This window comes from Mirounga leonina, unplaced genomic scaffold (assembly GCF_011800145.1).
Source record: "Mirounga leonina isolate KUSES-001 unplaced genomic scaffold, KU_Mleo_1.0 Mir_173, whole genome shotgun sequence".
Taxonomy (NCBI): domain Eukaryota; kingdom Metazoa; phylum Chordata; class Mammalia; order Carnivora; family Phocidae; genus Mirounga; species Mirounga leonina.
In genome coordinates, this window is record NW_023270447.1 from 58,858,337 (window position 1) to 58,882,434 (window position 24,098).

At 41.0% G+C, this 24,098-nt stretch overlaps 1 protein-coding gene across 3 annotated transcripts in view; it reads left to right on the forward strand.

The window, feature by feature from the left end:
- Nucleotides 1-24,098, forward strand: part of TESK2 (testis associated actin remodelling kinase 2) — a 149,004-nt gene that overhangs the window by 110,620 nt on the left and 14,286 nt on the right. The gene's annotated exons all lie outside the window — the stretch shown is intronic.

Sequence of the window (24,098 nt, forward strand, 5' to 3'; positions counted from 1 at the left end):
TATATATATATATATATATATATATATATATATATATATATATATCCCCACAGGTTCTTGTATGTATAGCATGTGTAGTATTTGTGGAATTTGATTTTGACTACTTTTATATTTCGGGTTACTTGGAAAAGATAATTCCTGGTTATTAGATATATTAGAATGTGTTCGGTTGCAAGTAACAGAAAATAGTCAAAAGACCTCAAAAAAGAAAATGACTAATATAACTGGAATTCCAGTAGCTTATTAGGTTAAGGTTGGTTTAATTCAGCAGCTAAGTAGATGTTATTTTTTTTTAAGATTTTATTTATTTATTTGGCAGAGAGAGACACAACGAGAGAGGGAATACAAGCAGGGGGAGGGGGAGAGGGAGAAGCAGGCTTCCTGCCGAGCAGGGAGCCTGATGCGGGGCTTGATCCCAGGACCCTGGGACCATGACCTGAGTCGAAGGCAGACGCTTAACGACTGACAGGCCACCCAGGCGCCCCTAAATAGATGTTATTTAGAGACTCCATGTCTTTCCATCTCTTTGCTCTGTCTTTACATTGTCAACTTCATCCTAAGGTGGCTGTCATTCTACTCAAAAAGTAGCTGCCACAACTTACATGCTATATGTTTTCTCTTCCATATCCAAGATGGAGGTGTGCGGCATTGTCAAAGACAGAAGAGAGAGATACTTTGAGACAGATTATGTGTCATCTCATAGTGTCTTCTTTTTGAGCTTGTTAAGAAGGGCACAAAGAGGGAAATATCCTCCTAATCAAATAGTTTAGAGATCCTTTTTGTGCAGAATCTTTCAGTGCCTAGAAGATTGGAAATTTGGGGAATGAGTGGGGTATAAGGTTGTCGGGTAGGGATCTCAAGTGACAATACTCTCTGGTCAAAAGAGTCAGCAAAAGAATTGCTTGGCAGATGTTTTGGGGTCTCTCTTGCCTTCTCTACTATGGAGAAGCTGCCTTTTTCCACCGTTCCAGTAAGAATCACTCAGCTATAGACAGAGCAATTGCTTGGCCTGGTGAGGTGATTCATTCCTTTTACAGCAAAGTCACTTTAGCCAGGCAGATACTTGGTACTAAAAGAAATGCTCTTAGCGCATGAGGGAATGGATCAGCCCTGCAGGCGGCTGAAAAGAACTTTTTATTCACATAGCCCTCATCCTCTTCTCACTCACCATTTCCACCCCCCCACCATACACCTTCTTTCTTTTTTAAAGAATAGTTACTTCGGAAATTCCTTGTTTATGTGGGTTGATATGTGTTGTTTCTGAGTTGTTTTTTGTCAGACTTATAAGAAGCCTTATATAATCAGAGAGCTTATAATGAAAGGAAACTCTGTCGGTTCAGTGACCAAACTCATGCATTATTTATAAAAATGAGCAGCCAGACCCCGATTCTAGTTTCTTGGTGTGCTGTGATATTGCTTTTAGTTGTGCCTGCTTCTTTTTTTGTTTCTGTGTGGCCCAGTACAGAGTATTCTCTTGACCTTATTTACCTTGAGCTAGATGCAGTATTGGTTGGTGCCTGCCTTGAGTTAACTTTTGCAGCATAGCCATACCTGTCTTTCAAGCATGGGGTGGCTTTGAGGAGACTATTTCTACCACATGATAGTGAAGAGGACATTTCAGATGTACCATCAATGATTGCCCCTGTGGCTCAAAACTTCTAAAGGAATGGTGAGGGTAGGAGAAATGACAGGCTGTGAATTAGCATCTATCTGCAAGGGAAGAAAGAGATTCACTTTACACATACCACTTTGAGTGAATCTGCTGTAGGCTAGGCAGTCTGCTAGGCTCTGGGCTTATCCGGATAAAAAAGAAGCCTATTCTCCTATTTATTGCTATATAACAAACTACCCTAAAACTTAGTGATTTAAAACAACCATTTTGTTTTGCTTGTGATTTTACAGGCCAGGAATTTGGAAGGGCTTTGCTGGGTCTCTGATCTACAAGTGTCAGCTAGAGGACCCACTTCCAGGATGGTTGCTGCATTTGCATGTCTGGTGCCATGGTCAGTGGAGGTGGCTTGGCCCCTCTCACTGCATGGTGTCTCATTCTCGGTCATCTCCATATGGCTTGAACTTTCCATAGCTTGGTGATCTCAGGATAGTTGGACTTTGTGTATGGTGACAGGAAAGAGGTAGAGGCCACCCACGTGGGAGCTGAAAGACTTCTTATGACCTACCTTTGAAGTTCCAGAACATCACTTACGCTGCATTCTCTTGTTCGGGTCTGATTCACAGGGAGGGGAATTATTAGACTCTACATCTCACTGACCTTTTTTATTCCACTGCAATGTCTTTCATGAACTCAGTATTTAGTGACTGGGGTAGTAAGAAATTTCTCACTATGTCCTTCCTTAAAAGCTATTTTTAAATATCCAGCCATTATTCTATGATGTTAACTCTTACATCTCCATATGTATTAATAGTTGTTACTCATTATAGTTCATATTCTTTTTTTCTGTCATCTCCTGTTTTCCACTCAATTATTTTACTAATATTTCAAATACAACATAGCTCAGTTAGGTCACTCTTTTCAATCTTACCATTGTCTATTGTTAGAACACTTATTCCTCCAAATAAAAACTACAGAATTAGTTTTTACATTTTCTCATCTCTTGAATTTAACCAGTTCCTAATCCTTTTATTTTCTTTGTGATGTCTTTCTGAATCTTCTTTCTCTGCCTTCTTGCCATGACGTTATTCCATGTCTTGATTCCTACAAAGACTTTGGCTGGCTTTCCTGTCTCTAATCTTTCTTTGCTTCATTTTGGTATATCACTACTCAAATAATCCATTAGGCATACTTCGATAATGTGATGCTTCTGTTTAAAAACTTCTATTTAGGGGCTCCTGGGTGGTGTAGTTGGTTGAATATCTGACTCTTGGTTTCACTCAGGTCATGATCTCAAGGTTGTGAGATTGAGCCCTGCGTGGCGCTCCGTGCCTAGTGCAGGGTCGGCTTGAATTTCTCTCTCCCTTTGCCCCTCTCCCCCCTTGCCTGTGCCTACTTCTCTCTCTCTCCCTCTCTCTCTCAAAAATAAATCTTTAAAAAAAATTCTTAAAAACTTCTGTTTAGCATTCTAGAACTCTCTCTATTTGATTTCAGAATACACATCCTTCCCTTTAGTTAGGCGGGTCTTTCTGCTCTCTTCTACACATGCTGGCCTTAAGTGTGCCTTCCGGGACCTGGGATGCCCTTATCTCTCTTCTCCCTCCCACTTTCCAAGTTATGTCAAATCCCAGGCTCTCTCATGGAGCTCAGTCTCCTAAATAAGGCCAATGATAATGCTTTGTGTTGTTGGGCCCATAGTATATGTTTAGGATGTTTATAGTTGGTTGTTAGGTGTAGACCCAGCTCTCAGAAAGCTGAATTAGTCCCAGTGGAAAGAGCTCGAAGTCAGAAGTAGTGTGAAATGTCATATCTCAGGTCCTTTCACAATTAGAAGTTTATTTCATTTATACTTGTAAAAATAGCTAAAAACATTCCTATAAATACTTGGTGGCATCTTTACTTTTGAAAAAAGTAGCTTTTATTTAATTTTTTGGTTCGGTCATTTAGTAATAAAAAATCTCTAAATAAATTGTGGCACATGTTTTATGCCCTTATTTATAGTAACTCCCTATGACATTTGAGAAACAAGAATTTGAGGTTGGCACTCTAACCCACAAATAATAGAAGAGTTCATTTAGTTTACTTTAATCTTAAAGCAGTTTTCCCTTGACTTTCTGGCTTGCTTCTGGCTCATTTACTCATTCAAAAAGTATTTATTGGGCTTCTATTATGTATCTAGCACTATTCTAGGCATTGGGAATATAATAATGAACAAATAATAATCTCTGCCCTCTGGAACGTACATTGTGGTCAGCAGGGGGGTGAGTAGGAGAGTTAGATTGCACAGGAACCAAATTGTAATATATGTGGTTTAAGTGCTGTGGGGTTTGCAGTTTCATTATCTGGACAGGGAAGTTCTCACAGAAGAAGCAAAAATTAAGGAGGTAAGGGAACTTGATATATGAATATTTGGGGAAAGAGTGTTCTAGGAAGTGGGAACAGCAAGTGCAAGACATGGAGGCAGGAATGTTCCTGGTGTGGTCAAAGAACTCCAAAGAGGGTGACGTGGCTGCAGCAGAGAGAGTAAAAAGGATAGTAGATGGGGGTCAGAGAGGAAATGTGGGCCAGATCACACAGTCTTGTAGACCATTGTAAGAGCTTCAGCTTTTACTCAGGCTGAATTGTGAAGTCTTTGGGTGTTTTTGAGTAAAGCTATGACATGATGTGACTTATCTTTTCAAAAGATAACTCTGGCTACTGTGAGGTGGATAGACTGAAAAGGAGGCAAAGGTGAAAGCAGGAAGACTAGTTAAGAGATGACTGCAGTCAAGTTTGTGCAATAAAGACTATACAAGGGTGCCTGGGTGGCTCAGTTGGTTAAGCGACTGCCTTCGGCTCAGGTCATGATCCCAGCCAGGGTCCTGGGATCGAGTCCCATATCGGGCTCCTGGCTCAGCGGGAAGCCTGCTTCTCCCTCTCCCACTCCCCCTGCTTGTGTTCCTGCTCTCGCTGTCTCTGTCTCTGTCAAATAAATAAATAAAATCTTAAAAAAAAAAAAAGACTATACAAAAAGGCTGAGAGATAATGGTAACTTGGACCAGAGTGCTGCTGGTGATTCTGGATCTATTTTGAGAGTAAACTAGGCTTTCCTGATGCATTAGGTGTGGGGTGTGAGAAGATAAAAGGAGTCAAGGATAACTCTGAGGTTTTTGGTCAGAACACCTGAAGGGTAGAGTTGCTCTTAATAGAGATGGGGAAGACTACAGGATGTACAAGATGGGAGAGGATTGAGAGGTCAGTTTTGAACAGGTTGAGTTTGAAATATTTATTGGACATCCAAGTGGAAATAACATCATAGATCACGGGATTCCAAGGAGTACTCTGAATGATGATACCTTACTTGTTCAGATCCTGTTTATCAGTTTTTTCATTAGAAAACATTTCACTGTTTTGGAAGGAGGCATTTTTCAGCTGCTGTATTACTTCCTGAGTAATAATAGGGAAAAAATTAAGTTGTCTTCCTCCCTCCCTCCCTTCTTTCCTTCCTTCCTTCCTATCTCTACACCCAACATGGGGCTCAAACTCATGACCCTGAGATTAAGAGTCACGTGTTCTACCAACTGAGCCAGCCAGGTACCGCCTGTTTTTTTAACTAAATGTTTTTTATGTGCCAGGCCTTGCTAAATTTTTTTTTTTTAAGATTCATTTATTTATTTTGACAGAGAGAGAGACAGCGCGAGAAGGAACATAAGCAGGGGGAGTGGGAGAGGGAGAAGCAGGCTTCCCTCCAAGCAGGGAGCCTGATGTGGGGCTCGATCCCAGGATCCTGGGATCATGACCCGAGCCAAAGGCAGACGCTTAACGACTGAGCCACCCAGGCGCCCCCCTTGCTAAATTTTTTTCCTCTTCCCCTCTCTCTCTCCCTCTCTCTCTCTATTGTCTGATTATCACACAATACCATGAAATAGGTAGTTTTTCCCCCATTTTACAGATGAGGAATCTGGAGGTTAAGAAGGAAATTAATTTAAGGTCTTTTTAGCTAAGTAATGGAGCTGGAATTTGAATCAAGTTCTGGCTGACTATAATCCTGTGTTTACTAGACTTTAAGCTCCTTGGGCTTGGTTATTTTGCTCACTAATGAGTCTTCAGCAGCTCGCATATAAAGGCATGCAGTAAATACTAGTTGGGTGAATGGATAAATGGATGAATGAATGAATACTGCTTCCCACACTTGAATTTACAGCAGTTAATCTGTTTGCCACAAAGACATTTTCCTCTTTCAGGGTGGTTTTGGCCATCCATTTGATGCATCTTTTCTCAGTGTTGGTAGTGCTAAGACAGCAGGAGGATTTAGAAAAATGCTTTGGGGATTTCTAACTAATCTTTCTCCTAATCCTCCCTATGCTGTGAGACTAGTATGGCAACTGATTTCATAGAGCTCTTTTTGAGTTTACTCTAAACCAGTTTCTAACAGAAGTTTTGACAAGTATGCTTTTCTTAACTTGATAAGTGGTATCATTCACAGGAATTGGGTCTCTGTAAGCCCTTGAGAGCACGCTGTTGCCACTTTGGATCTTGTAGAAGAATGGAAGGACAGCGGAAAGAGGGTGATCTCCCAATATACCTCTCGTACATTCCTGCTACTCAAGGGCGTTTCAGCATTCCTACACCAGATACATCATTGCTGTCTGCACGTTCTGTGTTTCCTTGTTCTTTATGTTGGTCTTTTCTTGTTACTGTGGTCACCATTATTTGCTTATATAGTAAATTCTTAGATCAGTGATTCCCAAAGTGAATCATAAGCATTTCTTTCCTTAACACACCCGTTTTAATACACTTCACCTTCCTATAGTAATTGCTTATGTTTATTTTCTGCTCAACAAATAATTAAGCAGACACTTTGTGTCAAGGGCTAATTTAGGTCAACTTCAAAAAAGAGAAGCTGGTCTACGAAGGTGGCAGAACAATTGTCTAAAACCTTCTGGTACATGTAGCACAAGTAGCTGCTTAATAAATGTTAAAGTAATAACTTGTAAAAGTATTAGTATAGTGCTTAGCTTTTCTACTGTTTAGCTGATAGTTCTCTTTTCTTCTTCCCCAACCTCTCCCACTTTCTATGCCTTATCAATCATCATGTCCTGTCCACTTTACCTTCTTCCTATCTTGAACCCATTCACCTTACACCATTTCCTTCTGCCACCATCTCGCAAAAACCTTGTAACTAGTCTGTCAGTCTTCTCCCCTTAAATCCATACTACCCATGTTGCCAGCCAAGTGGTCCTTTTAAAGTACAAATCTATATTTTAACTATCTTAGCCGTTTTTTTTTTTTAAAGATTTTATTTATTTATTTGACACAGAGAGAGAGATAGCGAGAGAGGGAACACAAGCAGGGGGAGTGGGAGAGGGAGAAACAGGCTTCCCGCAGAGCAGGGAGCCCGACGCGGGGCTTGATCCCAGGACCTTGGGACCATGACCCGAGCCGAAGGTGGATGCCAAACGACTGAGCCACCCAGGTGCCCCTATCTTAGCCATTTTTAAGTGTACATTTCAATAGTTAGTATTAAATATGTTTACATTGTTTTGCAACAGATCTCCAGATCTATTTCACCTTTTACTTTCTGTTTCTATGATTTTTTTATTTTTATTTTTATTTTTTAATTTTAATTTTAATTTTTATTATTTTAAAGATTTTTTTTTTTTTTGACAGAGAGCGAGACAGCAAAAGAGGAACACAAACAGGGGGAGTGGGAGAGGGAGAAGCAGGCTTCCCGCTGAGCAGGGAGCCCGATGCGGGGCTCAATCCCAGGACCCTGGGATCATGACCTGAGCCTAAGGCAGACGCTTAACAACTGAGCCACCCAGGTGCCCTGTTTCTATGATTTTGACTGCTCCAGGTACCTCATAGAAGTGAAATCATACAGCATTTCGTCTTTTTGTGACAGGCTTATTTCACTTAGTATAATGTCCTAAAGGTTCATCCATGTTGTAACATGTGACAGGATTTCCCTCCTTTTTAAGGATAAAAAATATTCCATTGTAAATATATACCACATTTTACTTATCCATTCATCTGTTGATGGACATAAGCCCAGTGTTTAATACAAATCTAATTTTGTTTCTCCCTGCATAAACCCTTCTTTGGCTCCTCATTGCCCTCAGGGTCAAGTCAAAACATCTGATCCTACTACTGCTTGTTTGTATGGCCTCACCGCTCACTTCTCTGACCTCTTTGCTGCTGTCTCAATTTGTACCACAGTTATACTGAACCTTTTCAGTTCCACAAATGGGACATGACCCTTTCCACTTCTGGGCCTATGTACCAGCTCTTCTCTCTGCCTAGAACACAACCTCTCCATCTCCCATTGGCCTGGCCAACTCCTACTTAACTTATTTTCTCTTGGAAGCCCTTTCTGATATCCTAAGGTTAGGTACCTCTCCTATTTACTTCCATATTACAATAGTATTTATCATTGATTTTTATTCACTGTTTGTGTATGTAGGTTATAAATTCCTTAAGGGCAAGGACCATTTTATTTACATTGATATCAGTTGGTTCCTAGTGTAGTACAAATGATAGCTGCTTATCATATTTGTTGTGAATAATCAGTGGCATTTTCTGGCTCAAAACCTTCAGTGATTTCTTCATTGATATAGTGTAGTTTTATTTATTTATTTATTTTTTAAGATTTTTTTATTTATTTGACAGAGAGAGACACAGTGAGAGAGGGAACACAAGCAGGGGGAGGGGGAGAGGGAGAAGCCAACTTCCCGCGGAGCAGGGAGCCCAGTGCGGGTCTCGATCCCAGAACCCTGGGATCATGACCCGAGCCAAAGGCAGAAGCTTAACGACTGAACCACCCAGGTGCCCCTATTTTTTTTTTTTTAAGATTTTATTTATTTATTTGACAGACAGAGCACAAGTAGGCAGAGTGGCAGGCAAAGGGAGAGGGAGAAGCAGGCTTCCTGCTGAGCAGGGAGCCCGACACAGGGCTTGATCCCAGGACCCTGGGAGCATGACCTGAGGCGAAGGCAGACACTTAACTGACTGAGCCACCCAGCACCCCTACAGTGTAGTTTTAGAACCTTAGTTGTTTACCAGAATTGCTTAGGAGCTTTTTAGAAAGTACAGATACCAGGACCTCACACAAGACCCACTGAATTAAAGTCTTGGGAGAGGCCAGGCATCTGTATTTAAAAACTTTATTAATTTATAAAGTGCATAGGTTATCCTGTGCACAGTTAGGGTTAAAACATGGAATTCTTGGGGCACCTGAGTGGCTCAGTGGGTTGAGCATCTGCCTTCATCTTGGGTTGTGATCCCAGGGTCCTGAGATTGAGCCCTGCATCGGGCTCCCTGCTCAGCGGGGAGCCTGTTTCTCCCTCTCCCTCTGCTGCTCCCCCTGCTTGTTCTTTCTCTGTCAAACGGATAGATAAAATCTTTAAAAAAACAACAACATGGAATTCAGGATACTCTTAGCTTGGTATCCTAGTCCTCTGTGCTTGAGCATCATCTTTCCTTTTTTCTGCTAGGTCTTCTTTAACAAGTACTCTGTCATTCAGACAAACTGGTTTTATGTGTTTACTAAACATGGTTTGTGTTTTTTTGCCTATTAATATTGCTTTATCTTGGGATGTGCTCTTTCCCTTTATCCTATAGAAATCTCTCCCCTCAAGACTTGGCTCAAAGTCCACTTATTTCTCTATAAAACCTTTTCTGATTCTTTCTTTGCCATTGTTTGCTCCCCTCTCCTTGCCAAATTTGGCCCTTTCATTGATCTTCTTCTCCTATATATATATTTTTGGTACCTCTCTTATTACACATTCTGCCATGTATTAAAGTTATTTTTGCTTTGGTTTCCCTATATAAATGTAAGCTTCCAGAGAGGAAGAAACCCAGGATTGGGGTCAAAAGGCTTGAGTAAAAATCCAGGCTCCACGATTACTAGTTGAATAACCATAGGCAAATTATTTAAATTCTCTGGGCTTGATTTCCTCAAACAAACAAACAAACAAACAAAAAGGATAGCAAGAATGTTTTGGGATGTTGCAAGGTTCAAATGAGGTAACTATGAAAGTGCTTTATAAAACCAATTAGTTTGGGGGCGCCTGGGTGGCTCAGTCGGTTAAGCGTCTGCCTTTGGCTCAGGTCATGATCTCAGGGTCCTGGGATTGAGCCCCGCATCAGGCTCCCGGCTCAGTGGGGAGGCTGCTTCTCCCTCTCCCTCTGCCCTTACCCTCTGCTTGTGCTCTCTCTCTCACATACACTTTCTCTCTCTCAAATAAATAAATTCTTTTTTTTTTAAGATTTTATTTATTTATTTGACAGAGAGAGACACAGAGAGAGAGGGAACACAAGCAGTGGGAGTGGGAGAGGGAGAAGCAGGCTTCCTGCCGAGCAGGGAGCCCGATGTGGGGCTTGAGCCCAGGACCCTAGGATCATGACCTGAGCCGAAGGCAGATGCTTAATGACTGAGCCACCCAGGCGCCCCTAAATAAATAAAATCTTAAAAAAAAAACCCAACTAGTTGCTGGTTATTAATAGGGATAGTATTTTACTCATCTGTATATTCTTCATCTCCCAGCAGTACTTTGTAGTTAGAAGACACTTTATAGATATTGACTGAGTGATTGAATAGGGGGGAAAGGAAGCACATTTTATGCCATCTAAAAAGCAAAGTGGAGGTAAATTTTCTTTTTAAAAATACATTTAAAAATTTATTTTAGAGCCTGTATGAATGGCTAGAACTCTTGCCTCATGAATGGAATAATTTCTTTTTTTTTTTTTTTTTTAAGATTTTATTTATTTATTTGAGAGAGAGAGAATGAGAGAGAGCATGAGAGGGAGGAGGGTCAGAGGGAGAAGCAGACTCCCTGCCGAGCAGGGAGCCCGATGCGGGACTTGATCCCGGGACTCCAGGATCATGACCTGAGCCGAAGGCAGTCACTTAACCAACTGAGCCACCCAGGTGCCCTGGAATAATTTCTAACTGGCTTTTGCATTGTTTAATTATAACACCTCTTGCATAGTCATCCTTTGACTCTGTAACTAATTTGCTCAACAACTTCTTTTCCATCCAGATTAGCTAGTCAGTCAAACATGTATTTCTGGTACACCCAGAAGGGACAGAACTGAGAACTGGACTTTTGGAAATACAAATAAAACTGGACTTTTGGAAATACAAATAAAACAATAAAACAATACAAATAAAACTTACCTGATAAGTCAACTAAAGTTTTGGATAAGAAAATATTTCATTTTTTTAAACCAATAATTTATTGTAGTTGGCAGTACCAGGGACACTTTAAAAAAAAACAACAACTTTTTTTTGAAGATTTATTTATTTGAGAGAGAGACAGAGAGCAAGCAGGGGGAGGGGCAGAGGAAGAGGGAAAGGGAGAGAATACTCAAGCAGACTCTATGCTCAGCATGGAGCCCAACTCAGGGCTCAATCCCAGGACCCTGAGATCATGACCTGAGCCAAAATCGAGTCTCAACCAACTAAGCCACCCAGGTACTCCCCAAAAAGGTTTTTTTTTTAAAGATTTTAATTATTTATTTGACAAAGAGAGACACAACGAGAGAGGGAACACAGCAGGGGGAGTAGGAGAGGGAGAAGCAGGCTTCCCGCTGAGCAGGGAGCCCGATGTGAGCTCGATCCCAGGACTCTGGCATCATGACCTGAGTTGAAGATCGGTGCTTAACAACTGAGCCACCCAGGTGCCCCCAAAACTTTTTTTTTTTTATAAAATCAGGCATACTCATTAAAGAAATAGCTGTTATTTCTGGAATGTTAAGTGTTATGTGTATTTTCTTTTTTCATCCTTATGACAACCCTCTGAGATATACTCATTATTACTGCTATTTTATGTAAGAAGAAACCGAGAATTAGAGAGATAAAATTTGGAAAGTGATTCTCTCACTTTTTACCTACTTAACTCCTCAATTTTTAAGTTTTAGTTTAAACTTTCACTTCATTGGAGTGGCTTTTCCTAATGACCTCCCCACATCCAGATTGTGAGTTGGCTTCTGATTCTCTTTGTTAGCACTCTTTTCTTTTTCATTGTAGCACATCTTATAACATATAATTCTTCATTTATGTGAGTGTTTGTTTATTGTCTCTCTCTGTCCCATATTTCCCTGAGGACTCGGGCCGTTTTCTGTTTTGTTTACCACTAGCAAGAAATAGGTAGCAGGTCATTGAAGGCGGGATAGGGGTCGGGTTAGAAGAGTTAGTTGGGCTTCTTCAGACATTCCCTTTCTGTCAAGCTAGAAAAGCTAAAGACAATGTTGTTAGATGTTGGGAGGCTGGACTGTTAGCCAAGGGCACCACAGTTAAGGAGAACAGTTGTGTTTAGTGTGGTTCTTATCTCTTCACTACCTGTTTCTCTTGATGAAGCTAATATGAGTTGCTTTGACTACTTGCAAGGAGGATGTTATAGAAGGAAAATGTCTGGTATGGGGCTTAGAATGGATTGCCTTTCAGATCTATTCTTTCATATTCTATTGTTATTCTGTAGACTTGGGCATTGTTTTCCCTATGAATATATACTTTGTACTTTTGAAAAAAATTTTTATCCATCATGGCAAGTGATATAAATAAGGATAGTGTAATAATATATATATGCTGATACTAACTTACCTTTTTTTTTAAGATTTTATTTATTAATTTTGAGAGAGAACAAGCAAGGGGAGTGGCAGAAGCAGAGGGAGAGAGAAAATCTCAACCAGACTCCATGCTGAGCAGGGAGCCCAATGTAGGGCTGAATCTTCCAACCCTGAGATCATGACCTGAGCTGAAATCAAGAGTCTGACGCTTAACCGACTAAGCCACCCAGACTAACCCTGCCCCCTGACTAACTTATCTTGTAAATAAGGTCATCAAATACTTTTCTGAGACTATCTAAAAGATAAGGAGGCATTCATGAAGATCAGATAGAAGAACGTTAAAATTTGGGGGAAAAGACAGGTTAGATCATGCAGGGTCTTACAGGCCATGGTAAGGATTTTGAAATTTATTTTAAATACATCAGGCAGCCAGAAGGGTTTTCTGTAGGAGAGAAGATGATACAATTTGCATTTAAAACATAGCAGCTTGGCTGCTCTGGGGAGAATAGATTGTTGAGGGGCAAAAGTGGGGGCATGGAGACCGACCATAGGAGAAACTTACATTAGAGATTATATGAGAGATGTGGGTGGTTTGGACTGGGGTGGTATCTATGCAAAGATCTGTCTTGGAAATAGAAGCACAAGGTCTTGATTGTGACTTTGGTAAGGAGAATGAGAAATCAAATGATCCCCAGTTTCTAGGTAGGTGGTGGTGCCATTTATTGAGATGTGGAAAACTTGGAGAGTATAGCAGGAATATTTCTCCTTCCTCTGCTATGTGTGTATTCCCGGGAACTTTTTTTTTTTTTTTTTTAACATAATGCTGTAATTGGCATAGTTTCTTCACTATAGAAGACCAGGCTCAGTCTTTGTCTTAGCCCAACTTAAGGCTCTTCCTTGGGCAAGACCTTCCTGGTCTAAGCTCTGAAGACTGAGGTAGGTGATGAGAGCTGACTCATGGAGAGTGGAGAAGGAATCCCTATATATACATAGATGGTTAGGGACACTTCATTCATTAGTTCATTCAACAAGTATTTATGGGGGCCTACTTTACCAGACATCGTATTGAACCTGTTTTCAGTGAACTCATGAAATGAAGTTAATTATGTGTCAGGACCTTCTGAATTTATTTGGAACAGGTTTCAGAATTGAGTGATATGCTCATTCTCTGCTTCTAGTCATTTGGAAAAAAATTTTTTTCAGTTTAGTATCCCCCAAATCCTTCCAAATGGCATCATATCCAGATCTGCTGCTTTACTTAAAGTGAGAGTTGGCATTAGACTAGCATTAGCTGCTTCCCTGAGAGTGCCAGTGGCTGACAGAGGAAAGATAATTCTGAACAAGTTGGTAAAATAAATCTAGACTTATACTCAAGATTAACTACCTGATTTTTCTCATTCTCTCGTTAAAGAGGGCACATCATTCTGTCATCTGAGATGGTTTGAAACCAAGGAAAAGAAAAGGCTCTCCTTTCTTGTTTGAGGATGTAGATACAGATGTATACACCAGACCTCAAATCTGTTTTGTCTGCAGTAGAACCAGAACTGGCTGGGTCCTCTGTCTCCACCCTTTCCTTTGATAACTCGTAGTAGTCTTCATGAATTTCTGTGAACGTGAGGGTATTTAGTTACCTATTTGACCCTTAGCCTTTGGAAGGGATTTCTGCCTGCACTTGGAGTGACTATTGGGCTGGGAAGCTATCTTCCACATAGCAAGTTGGAAACCTTTCCTCCCTTTCTACCCCTCCACCTACCATTTGCCACTAGAAGATAGCATTTAAGCTTGCAGTTTGCTTCTTTTAACTTATGCTTGATTTTTTCCTTATTCCGAGGCCAAGTTTTATGCTAATATAGGCAGAGAAAGTAGGAGAAATGATTGGTTCATTTGGAGATGCAGTTCCTTTGATATAAATCACCTTAATTGGAAACTTAACTTCTTTTGGTTTCTGTTTTCATTTTGTCCACTGTCAAGCCCCTATTCCTCAGATCTGGTGGGGAGGCAGGGTATGTTTGTCCTCCTTAATGGATTGCTTTTTCACTCTGAGCCCAATCACCAGGTGAATGTCAAAGATTTGTATGTGGGTCTGCGGAGTGCAGGGTTATAGTAGATGTGGGGTAGCAAGCTGGAGGGAAGAATAATTTTAAGCATGAACCCAATAGCCTTATGGATTTAGGGATATGAAAGCAGACTGGATGGAGTGGTTAGGAGCCCTGGCCTGATCTTAAATCATGTCTGCAACCATTGATTGTGAGTAGAGCTTCACAGGGTAAAGGGAACAGTCTTACTATTTCTTTGAGAAGATTTATTCTACGGATTTGTTTTGTTTTTTTTTTAAAGATTTTATTTATTTATTTGAGAGAGAGAGAGAATGAGAGAAAGCACATGAGAGGGGGGAGGGTCAGAGGGAGAAGCAGACTCCCCGCCGAGCAGGGAGCCCGATGCGGGACTCGATCCCGGGACTCCAGGATCATGACCTGAGCCGAAGGCAGTCGCTTAACCAACTGAGCCACCCAGGCGCCCTACGGATTTGTTTTTTAATGTTTACTTTAAACAAATTTGATTTTGATTATGAGATGTTTGATGGAAGAGTTAAAAATCTGTGGGGAAAGCTTAATCATGCTTTTTTGAATCTTGTAGATAAACAGTCATTTTGATGTTTATAGTAGCTTATACATGCATAGAAAAACACTCCTTACTGCTTCTGGTATGTTACGCAAACATATTCTTTAAGCAGTGAATGGGTTCATACTAAATATCTATCTATGGGAAGTGTGAATGAAGAGGGAGGAGATATTTTTATGGCTTCTTTCAGTTACTGATAAAAGAAATATCTTCTATAATTTCCAAAAGGAGATTGCAGTTATATATATATTTTTTTAAGATTTTTTTTTTTAATTCATTCAAGACCCAGAGATAGAGAGAGAGCATGAGCAGGGGGAGAAGCAGAGGGAGGGGGAGAAGCAGACTCCCCGCGGAGCAGGGAGCCCAATGCGGGGCTCGATCCCAGGACCCTGGGATCATGACCTGAGCCGAAGGCAGACGCTTAACCATCTGAGCCACCCAGGCGCCCCTGCAGTTATATTTTTTAAGTCCATGTGATTTTGACCACTTTAAGGAGTTTGCCGATAGGGTAATAACAGTATCCTCAGAATTTTATATCACTGAGTGGTCAAATGCACTGTTTTGTATTTCATTTTATTTCCAATGCTACCATAATATCTGCCATATAGTAGGCATTATTATATTATTATTATTTAAAAGATTTATTTTTAAGTAATCTCCACACCCAACATGGGGCTCTAACTCACAACCCTGAGATCAAGAGTCACACACCCTATCAACTGAGCCAGCCAGGTGCCCCCAATAATAGACATTATTAAATATTTGTTTTGGATGGTATTTATCAGAGAACTCTAAAGGCACACTTCCCTTTTGATCTTAAATTACATTAATGACTGAATTGGGATGGCTTCTACTAAGAGAGAACTTAAAACCTGCCTGCATTTGTTTAAATGTACTTACTCATTTGCTCATTCAGCAATTTATTGTTCACTGGATACTGGGCTCACAAAGTTGAGAAAGACTTGGTCCCTGCCATCAAGGTTATAGTACAATGTGATAAGCAATAGTAGAAATACGTACAGGGGACTAAAGTGGCACAAAGTATAGAATGGGGTGTTAGGAAATGCTTTCCAAAATAAAAGACGAGCTAGGTTTAGAAGGTTGAATAAGAGTTAACAAAGCTGGGATGCCCGGGCGGCTCAGGCTCAGTCGTTAAGCATCTGCCTTTGGCTCCAGTCATAGTCCCAGGGTCCTGGGATCGAGCCCCACATCGGGCTCCCTGCTCGGCGGGAAGCCTGCTTCTCCCTCTCCCACTCCCCCTGCTTGTGTTCCCTCTCTCGCTGTGTCTCTCTCTGTCAAATAAATAAATAAAGTCTTAAAAAAAAAAGTTAACAAAGCTGTGAAGGGAAAGAGGAGTATTCTGGGCAGGAGATGAGCATATATGAAGGCAGAGAGAGTGAAACATATAAATATGCTGAAACACATTCTGGGTTCCCTTTCTCTTTGGGTCAGTCCATTACTACTGACTCTTTCAGTCAGGCAAGCCCTGGTGGACCTCCTGAACAGTGGCAAACTTGGGTTTTGGCAGATGGAGGGATACATGCGTGTAGTGGCTGCCGAACCTCGAGCTGAGAACAGGAGGCTCCTTTGGAGCACAAGCCTCCCACAGGGCGCTCTTGGGATGCCTGTCCTGAAATTACCCGGGGCAGTAACAAAGCTCTCTTTTCTTCTTCAAACCAAGCCAGCAGGATGGGGTGTCTGCTAGCCTTTGTGTTTGGAGCCGACCAAAAAACACAGTGGCTCGCACAATGGCATTGTTGGGCTTCAGTGAAAACTAGGTCGGGGCCCGGGCCCTCATCTACGGAGGGCTTATCCAAAGAACAGAGGTTTGACAAGTCACTGATTTGGCTATTTGACACTGATGCTGGTTTCTGATGTGTTTTTGACTTACTGATGGCACGGAAGGTGATAGGATCTCTTCCTCTTGCTTCTCTGAACACCTGAATTTGGAATCTCTGAGTTACCTTTCTTTTCCTTCAGTTCTCATATTTACCACCCAGTTGCTATAGCCTTTAGATTCTATCTCTGCATATTGTAACTCTAGCCCACCTTTTCATACCTATAATATAATAGCACGCTAAGTCAGGAATTTGGTTCCCTCTCATCTGGACTGTTGCAGTACCCTCCAAACCTTCCTCTAGTTCCTCCTCTATCCTGCTACCAGCATGATCTTTCTAAAATGTAGTTTGGGGCATGTATTAGTTTCCTAGGGCTGCCATGACAAAGCACCACAATGTGGGTGGCTTATAACAACAGAAATTGATTCTTTTACAGTTCTTAAGGGGAAGTCCAAAATCAAACTGTTGGCAGGGCCGTGCTCTCTCTCTGAAAGCTCGAGGGGAAGATCCTTCCTTGCCTCTTCCTAGCTTCTGGTGGTGTTTCTTGGCTTATAGATGTGTCACTCACATCTCTGCCTCCCTTATTACATAACATTCTCCCTGTGAGTCTGTGTCTTTTCTCTTTCTATAAAGATACCAATCCTATTGGAGTAAGGGTCTACCCTACTCTAGTATGAGCCCATCTTTATTTGATTTTCCATCTGCAAAGACTCTATTTCCCAAAAAGGTCACATTTACAATTACCAGGGGTTAGGACTTGAGCATATCTTTTGGGGGGACATGATTCAACACACAACAGATCAGAGTATACTTTACCTATAAATCTTTAGTGCTCCTCTGGTCTGACAAATTAACTGTAGATGTTTCATCTTGGTGTTCCAGAACTTCTCTAAAAAATTACATATTTATAATAATAAATATGGTAATAACGGCAATAGGTAACAACTGACATATACTGAGAACTTTCTTTGACATTGTTCTAAGCATTTTACACGTCAGCTTATTGAATCTTCATGACTCTATAGGTTAGGTACTAATCTTTTTTTAGGGGGATAGATACTATTCTTATTCCCATTTTATAGATGAGTATTAAAGAAATTGAATGATCAACCCAGGATCACACAGCTAGTCACAGGTGAGATTCAATCCTAGGCAGTCTAACTCCATCGTATGTGGGCTTTTCACTATACTGTATCGCCCATCTTTACTTTTTAGCTTCATCCCTTCTCCCTACTTACACCTTACTCAGGAAAAAGTAGAGGAATAACTACTAATCTCTGCACTTTATCTTTGTGTTCCTTTTGCACAGAATGTCTTTCTTATTCCCAGTCCTACATATGGGCTTCCATGAAATGGAACTGAATCCTCAACAATGAGCGATTAGCCAGGCCTGGGTGAGGGAAGGGTATTCCAGATAAAAGGATCAGCAATGTGTGCAAATGTGCAAGTAAGCAGGGGTCAGACCTTTTTTTTAAAAATAAGATTATTTATTTATTTATTTTTATTTATTCATCAGAGAGAGAGAGAAGAACAAGCAGGGAGAGCTACAGGCAGAGGGAGAAGCAGGCTCCCTGCTGAGCAAGGAGCCCAATGCGAGACTCGATCCCAGGACCCTGGGATCATGACCCAAGCGGAAGGGAGACACTTAACTGACTGAACCACCCAGGCGTCCCTGGGGTCAGACCTTTATAAGCAGGAGTGAAAGGCTTTATTTATTTTTTTTTTAAAGATTTTATTTATTTATTCATGAGAGAGAGAGAGAAGCAGGCTTCCAAGGAGCAGGGAGCCCGATGTGGGACTCGATCCCAGGACCCTGGGATCATGACCTGAGCCGAAGGCAGACGCTTAACCATCTGAGCCACCCAGGCGCCCTGAAAGGCTTTATATTCCGTGCTGAGTAAGGGTTGTGGATTTTATCCTAACAGAAATAGGGCATCACTGAATAATTTTAACAGGGGATTGACTCTAGGTTGGCATTTCAGAAGGAGTATTTTGGCTGTATTATGGAAAATGGATTGGAATGAGGGCTGTATCTGTTTAAGATACAAGAAATGGACAAGAAGACTAGTTAGAAAACCAATGGAATAACCCAGGGAGGGGTTATGAAGATAAGATATTGATAGTGGGCAGAATGAGTTGTATACTATGAGTGAAGCACTATGCTGGACATGCTTTCTATGCCTTATTTGTTTTAATTACTCCCTGCCTTTAATTAAACACCAAATCCTGTTGCTTCTACCTCTAAGATGTCTCCAGATATTAACCTCCTTTCCATTCTTGTGGTCATTGTCTTATTCACAACTTCCCACCTGGATGATTCCAGAAGCCTGGCTTCAATTCCTGACTTTTCCATACAGTTTTCACATTACTGTTAGAATGATATTTTCTGTATAACATATATGTTACTGTCCTGTGTGGAAAAAAATTGTTAGTTGATTATCACCTCGACTGGACTGTGAAGTAAACTAGACTGTGAATTAAGGGCAGAGACTGGCCCCACTCATCTTTGTGTTTTCACATAATAGGCTTTCAGTGTTTGTGTAGGTGGATGGATAGAGAGATGGACAGATCTTCCTCAGGACAGCCCTGCTAATTAGGTGGTAGCAAATGATCTTTGTTAGTTGGATGGTAGCACATTTTTCCGCCTTGGGTGAATGCCCTAGCTCCAGGCCAGTTGGGTAGATTTTTCAAAAAGGAGTATTATTCTTACAGTTGATATTTTCTTCAGAGCCTCTGGATATGCCTTTGAACCGCTGCTCAGGGATAAGCTTATTGGTTACAGGTATCAGTACATTGATAATTCAAAGTTAAAAAAAAAAAAGCAGCCATTTTGTCTTATTCTTCTGACTGGTCATGATTGGGTGAGGCTACTTTAGCTGACTAAAATCAGCTGGGAACAGGAGCCCTGGGTGTAGTGAGTGTTACCTCATGGAGAGGTAAGTGTTGCCTAGTGCTGTTCCAGAATATTCTCTATGTGGGCATGTGTATGTGTCTGTCTGTGTCTGAGTTGGTACCATCAGAGCCTATGGGGATATATGGGAAGAACTATATTCTCAGCCTACACAACTCCCAGCCATCTTTTAGGATCCAACTCAGATGTTATCTCCTCTTTGAAATTTTCCAAACTCAGGGAAAGTCAGTTTCTTCTTTCATACCTCAGGTATTTACCTCTACTAAAGGGTTATTGGTATTATTTACTTACATCTGTGTCTTTCACTGGACTTCTTTAAGGTATAAACTGTTATTCATCTTTATATACCCACATTTACTATGTGTAATGCACTCTTGTAATCACAGAAGGAAAATAATGTTGATGTAAACTGACAGGTTCTTACTGTCATATGGAGGTGACAGGAAGTGGAGAGGTGCTCACTGAATGGTTGTAGAAATAACTTTAATTGATATTCCTGAAAGGTTCACTTCTCTACTTTCATGAGTGGAGAATTGGAGTGTCCACTAATTTGACCTGTGACCCTGTGGTGATTTTTTTATGGTGTTGACATATGATTTCTTGCATACATAATATTGTTTAGTCTCCAACACACATTTATTTATTGACTGCCTTTTAGGAAGAGTCTTTAATGAAATCAAGTATCAAACACAAATGAAATGGTAGAAACTCTGTTATAATATTTTATTAGACCACGAGTTGGAAAGGCAGGTTTTGGTGTAGATAAAGTTGGGAAACAGTCACTAAGAGGTACTGAAGTACCTATAACACTTGAGTGGCTGATATTATAGTTTTCTGAATTCGAAAGTTTAAAAAGACAACAAGAAAAAATGTAAAAACTTCTCTCTCCAGTAGGTTATTTAAATGCATTGCCAATGCCTTAGGTTGTTTTGTAGAGCTGCTCAAGGGAGTGGTCTGGAAGAAAACAAAGCAAAGCCACTGTTATCCTCATCCTGGGAAGCTGAATGTGCTAGTGTAGTTGATCTTGCCTCTGCTTCCCACAGAGGGATTTGTTCAGAGGACACACCAGCTGAGCCTGCACTGGGAGTTGCTTATTGGGGAAGTGAACGTCCCAACTAATGGGCACGCAGAGTGTGTAGCAACTTAGAAGTCTTCCTTGTTGGCAGATCTCAAACTTCCCTTCTTCATACATGCAAAGGCCTCGAGACGCTCAGAAGTTGTGGTTTCTGAAGGCCCAGAGGCTTATCAGCCCCCTCTAAAAATATTCGCCAAAGGCAGGCAAAAGAAACGGGTTGTAACAATAAACTCCATTTAGTTTCCTTCTCTGGTTCTGGTTTGTGCTTTTTCCATCTTGCCTGGAAAAACCAGAGCCTACTAATGGTGTGGGAACCTAAAGGGATAGCAGGCAAGAGATCTGAATTTTATTCCAGTTCTGCCTCTTTTTTTTTTTTTTTTAAGATTTTATTTATTTATTTGAGAGAGAGAGAACGAGAGAGAGCAGGAGAGGGAGGAGGGTCAGAGGGAGGAGAAGCAGACTCCCCACCGAGCAGGGAGCCCGATGCGGGACTCGATCCCGGGACTCCAGGATCATGACCTGAGCCGAAGGCAGACGCTTAACCATCTGAGCCACCCAGGCGCCCCCAGTTCTGCCTCTTAATTGGACTTGTCTCACCTTGCCTCACCTTTCTCCTGCTCTCCACCCTCTGCCTTTATCTATGGATTTCTCCGGTCTTCAGAGACATGCTGAAAAGAGTAAATATGTGTTTTTCTGAACCAGAATCTCGAGTCCTGGCTTAGCCTGGCCCAGAGAGAATGCAGATACAGCCTTTTCATCGTGGTCTTTTCTGCCTGGCCCTCCATTGGGAGACCTCAGTGGCTCCTGAAGTCAGGCCTTCCATGTCACATTGTCACCCTATCAAAGAAGTGAACCAGCACCGTTTCAGTTCTTTCTGACTCTCAGAACTAAAGAAATTTGTCTGCATGATTAGCATCTGCTATATTGCCCCCAGGTAGTTTGGAGTTTGCAAGTTCAGTTTCTTTTTAGCAAATGGGCTCCTCATATGTGAACTGTGGACAGATTGAACTAGAATAAAGAGATGAAAGGTGCTGTATTAATGCTGTCAGTATGCCTCATTTTGAGATTTCCAAGATGGATTATCAAGCAGAATGAAGCAGATTGACAGATTTCCCTTTTGAGAAGTTAGGTATATTTTTCGCCATTCTCTCTGCAGTGCCAAGCCTGATCCACCTCATCCAAGGATATTAAGTGCTGCATCGTGCTGCCCCCAACTGGTTCTTTTTGGTGCTTATGTTACCACATCATGACATCTTAGATTATATGGCACTTATATTTTTTTCTAAGCACTTTCATATGCTTGTATTAGATTCTCATAATGACATTGTGAGTTACATGAATCAGGAATTATCATATCTATTTTAGAGGTAGGAAAACTGAAGGATAGCCTCATTAGTTGATTTGTGCAAAGGTAATTGGTTATTAAGAGGCAGAATTGGACTAAAATTCAGATCTCTTGCCTGCTATCCCTTTAGATTCCCTCTTCTTTTGAAAATTCAGTGTCACCCCCAAAAATAGGTATTTAAGAGCTTAATTTTAGGCTCTTCTGAGGCTCTTTGACTCAGTCAGATGCTATGGCCTGTAAGTCTAATATAATGTAGTGGTAAAGAACATGAACTCTGGGCCAAACTGCCTGGGTTTGAACCCTGGTTCTTAACCTCTAAATGCCTTTTATAAAATGAGAATAATAGTACACTTAATTCATAGGGTATGTGCAGATTAAATGAGATAATTAATGTAAAGTTCTTAGACTAGTGCCTGGCACAAAGTAAGCACTATATAAATAAATATTAGCTATTGCTATTGTTGTTTTGTTGCTACTGTTATTATTATTACTCTTGTCATCTCTATGTAAATACATTTATTTGCTCTTTTTTTTTTTTTTTAAAAAGCAAAGCAGCCCTTCATGGGTATGTAGAAATGATGAACAGCCAAATTTATTGAAAGAGTATCATTTTTTTAAAGATTTTATTTATTTATTTGACAGAGAGAGACACAGTGAGAGAAGGAACACAAGCAGGGGGAGAGGGAGAGGGAGAAGCAGGCTTCCTGCAGAGCAGGGAGCCCGATGTGGGGCTCGATCCCAGGACCCTGGGATCATGACCTGAGCCGAAGGCAGACGCCCAACGACTGAGCCACCCAGGTGCCCCTATTGAAAGAGTATCTTCACATAGTGAAGAGTATCTTCACATAGCCTTCTACTCACTCCTCAGTTCAGTTTGGTCTTAACTCTGGTCTTAACCAGCTGCTCTGGCCATAGTTGCCAGTGACTTCTTAGTCCCAAGTTCAGTGGACATTTTTCCTGATCACCTTACTTGATCTGTATAGCATTTGATACTTTTGGTCATTTCCACTTTGGAATGTTCTCCTTCTTTGGCTTCTATGGTAACATTCTTGCTTGGTTCTTCCTCTGCCTGCTCCTTTAAATGTTACCATGCCTTTGGATTCTGTTAATTTCTCACCTTATATCTTAAACCCTGGACAACTTCATACATCCCTTGGCATCAGTGACTACTTCAGCTCATTGTTACTGCCCCCTAAATGTTGGTCTCTAGCTCAGACTTTGTCCCTCAACTTTAAGCTCTTTTTAGGACATCTCCACCTTGGCTGTCCCACAAGCTTTTAAACTCAACATGTCCTAGCTGACCTCACTATTTTTAACCTTGCTGCTTCTTCTAAAAACCTGTTCTCTCTATTTTGTGGATATTTAATAATGATAGTATCCAGGGGCCAAGAGCCCAGGATCAACCTAGAGATTTTCATTGTGCTCACCGCTCCCCCCCCGACAGTCATCAAGTTTTGTGTGTGTGTGTTTGTTTTTAACTCTGCCATCTAACTATATCTTGAATCTCGCTGTGTTCCAGTGTCTTCCCTATTGCCTTAACTGAGGTACCCTTCTTTCACCAGGATTATTGCAATAATTGCCTATTTACCCTTCTCCATATTCTCCATCTAATCCATCAATCGTACCATTGCTTAAATAATCTTTTCTTTGAAAAGCCAAAGATGAACATTTTGCTCTTCTGCTTAAAAGGCTTATTTTGTTCCCATAGACAGGATGAAGTCCATATATCTTAGCAAAGTATATTGGCTTCACCTGTTTCTACTATTCATGCACTCTGGCCATATTGAGTAAATTAGTTTCCTGAATGCACCTTGCACTTAATCTATAACTTTGCATATGCTGCTCCCTCTGTGTGGATTGTCTTTCTGTCCTGTTCCCCCAGGTCATCCTTTTGATTCCTTATTTCCTATGTACAGCTTCCTCCGACATGCCCAGGTTGACTTTGTAACTTTATCCTCTGCACTCGTTATGCTGTCGTACCTGTACAAAGCTGCATTTTAGCATTTACCAAATGATGCTGTTTGTACCCGTTAATATATTGTCGTCTCCGCAAAGGAAGGGGTCTTTGTGTGCAGCGCCTACCATAGTGCCTGGATGCCGAATAAACCATCAGTAACTTAAAAAAAAATTAAAAAACATAGAAGCTCTAT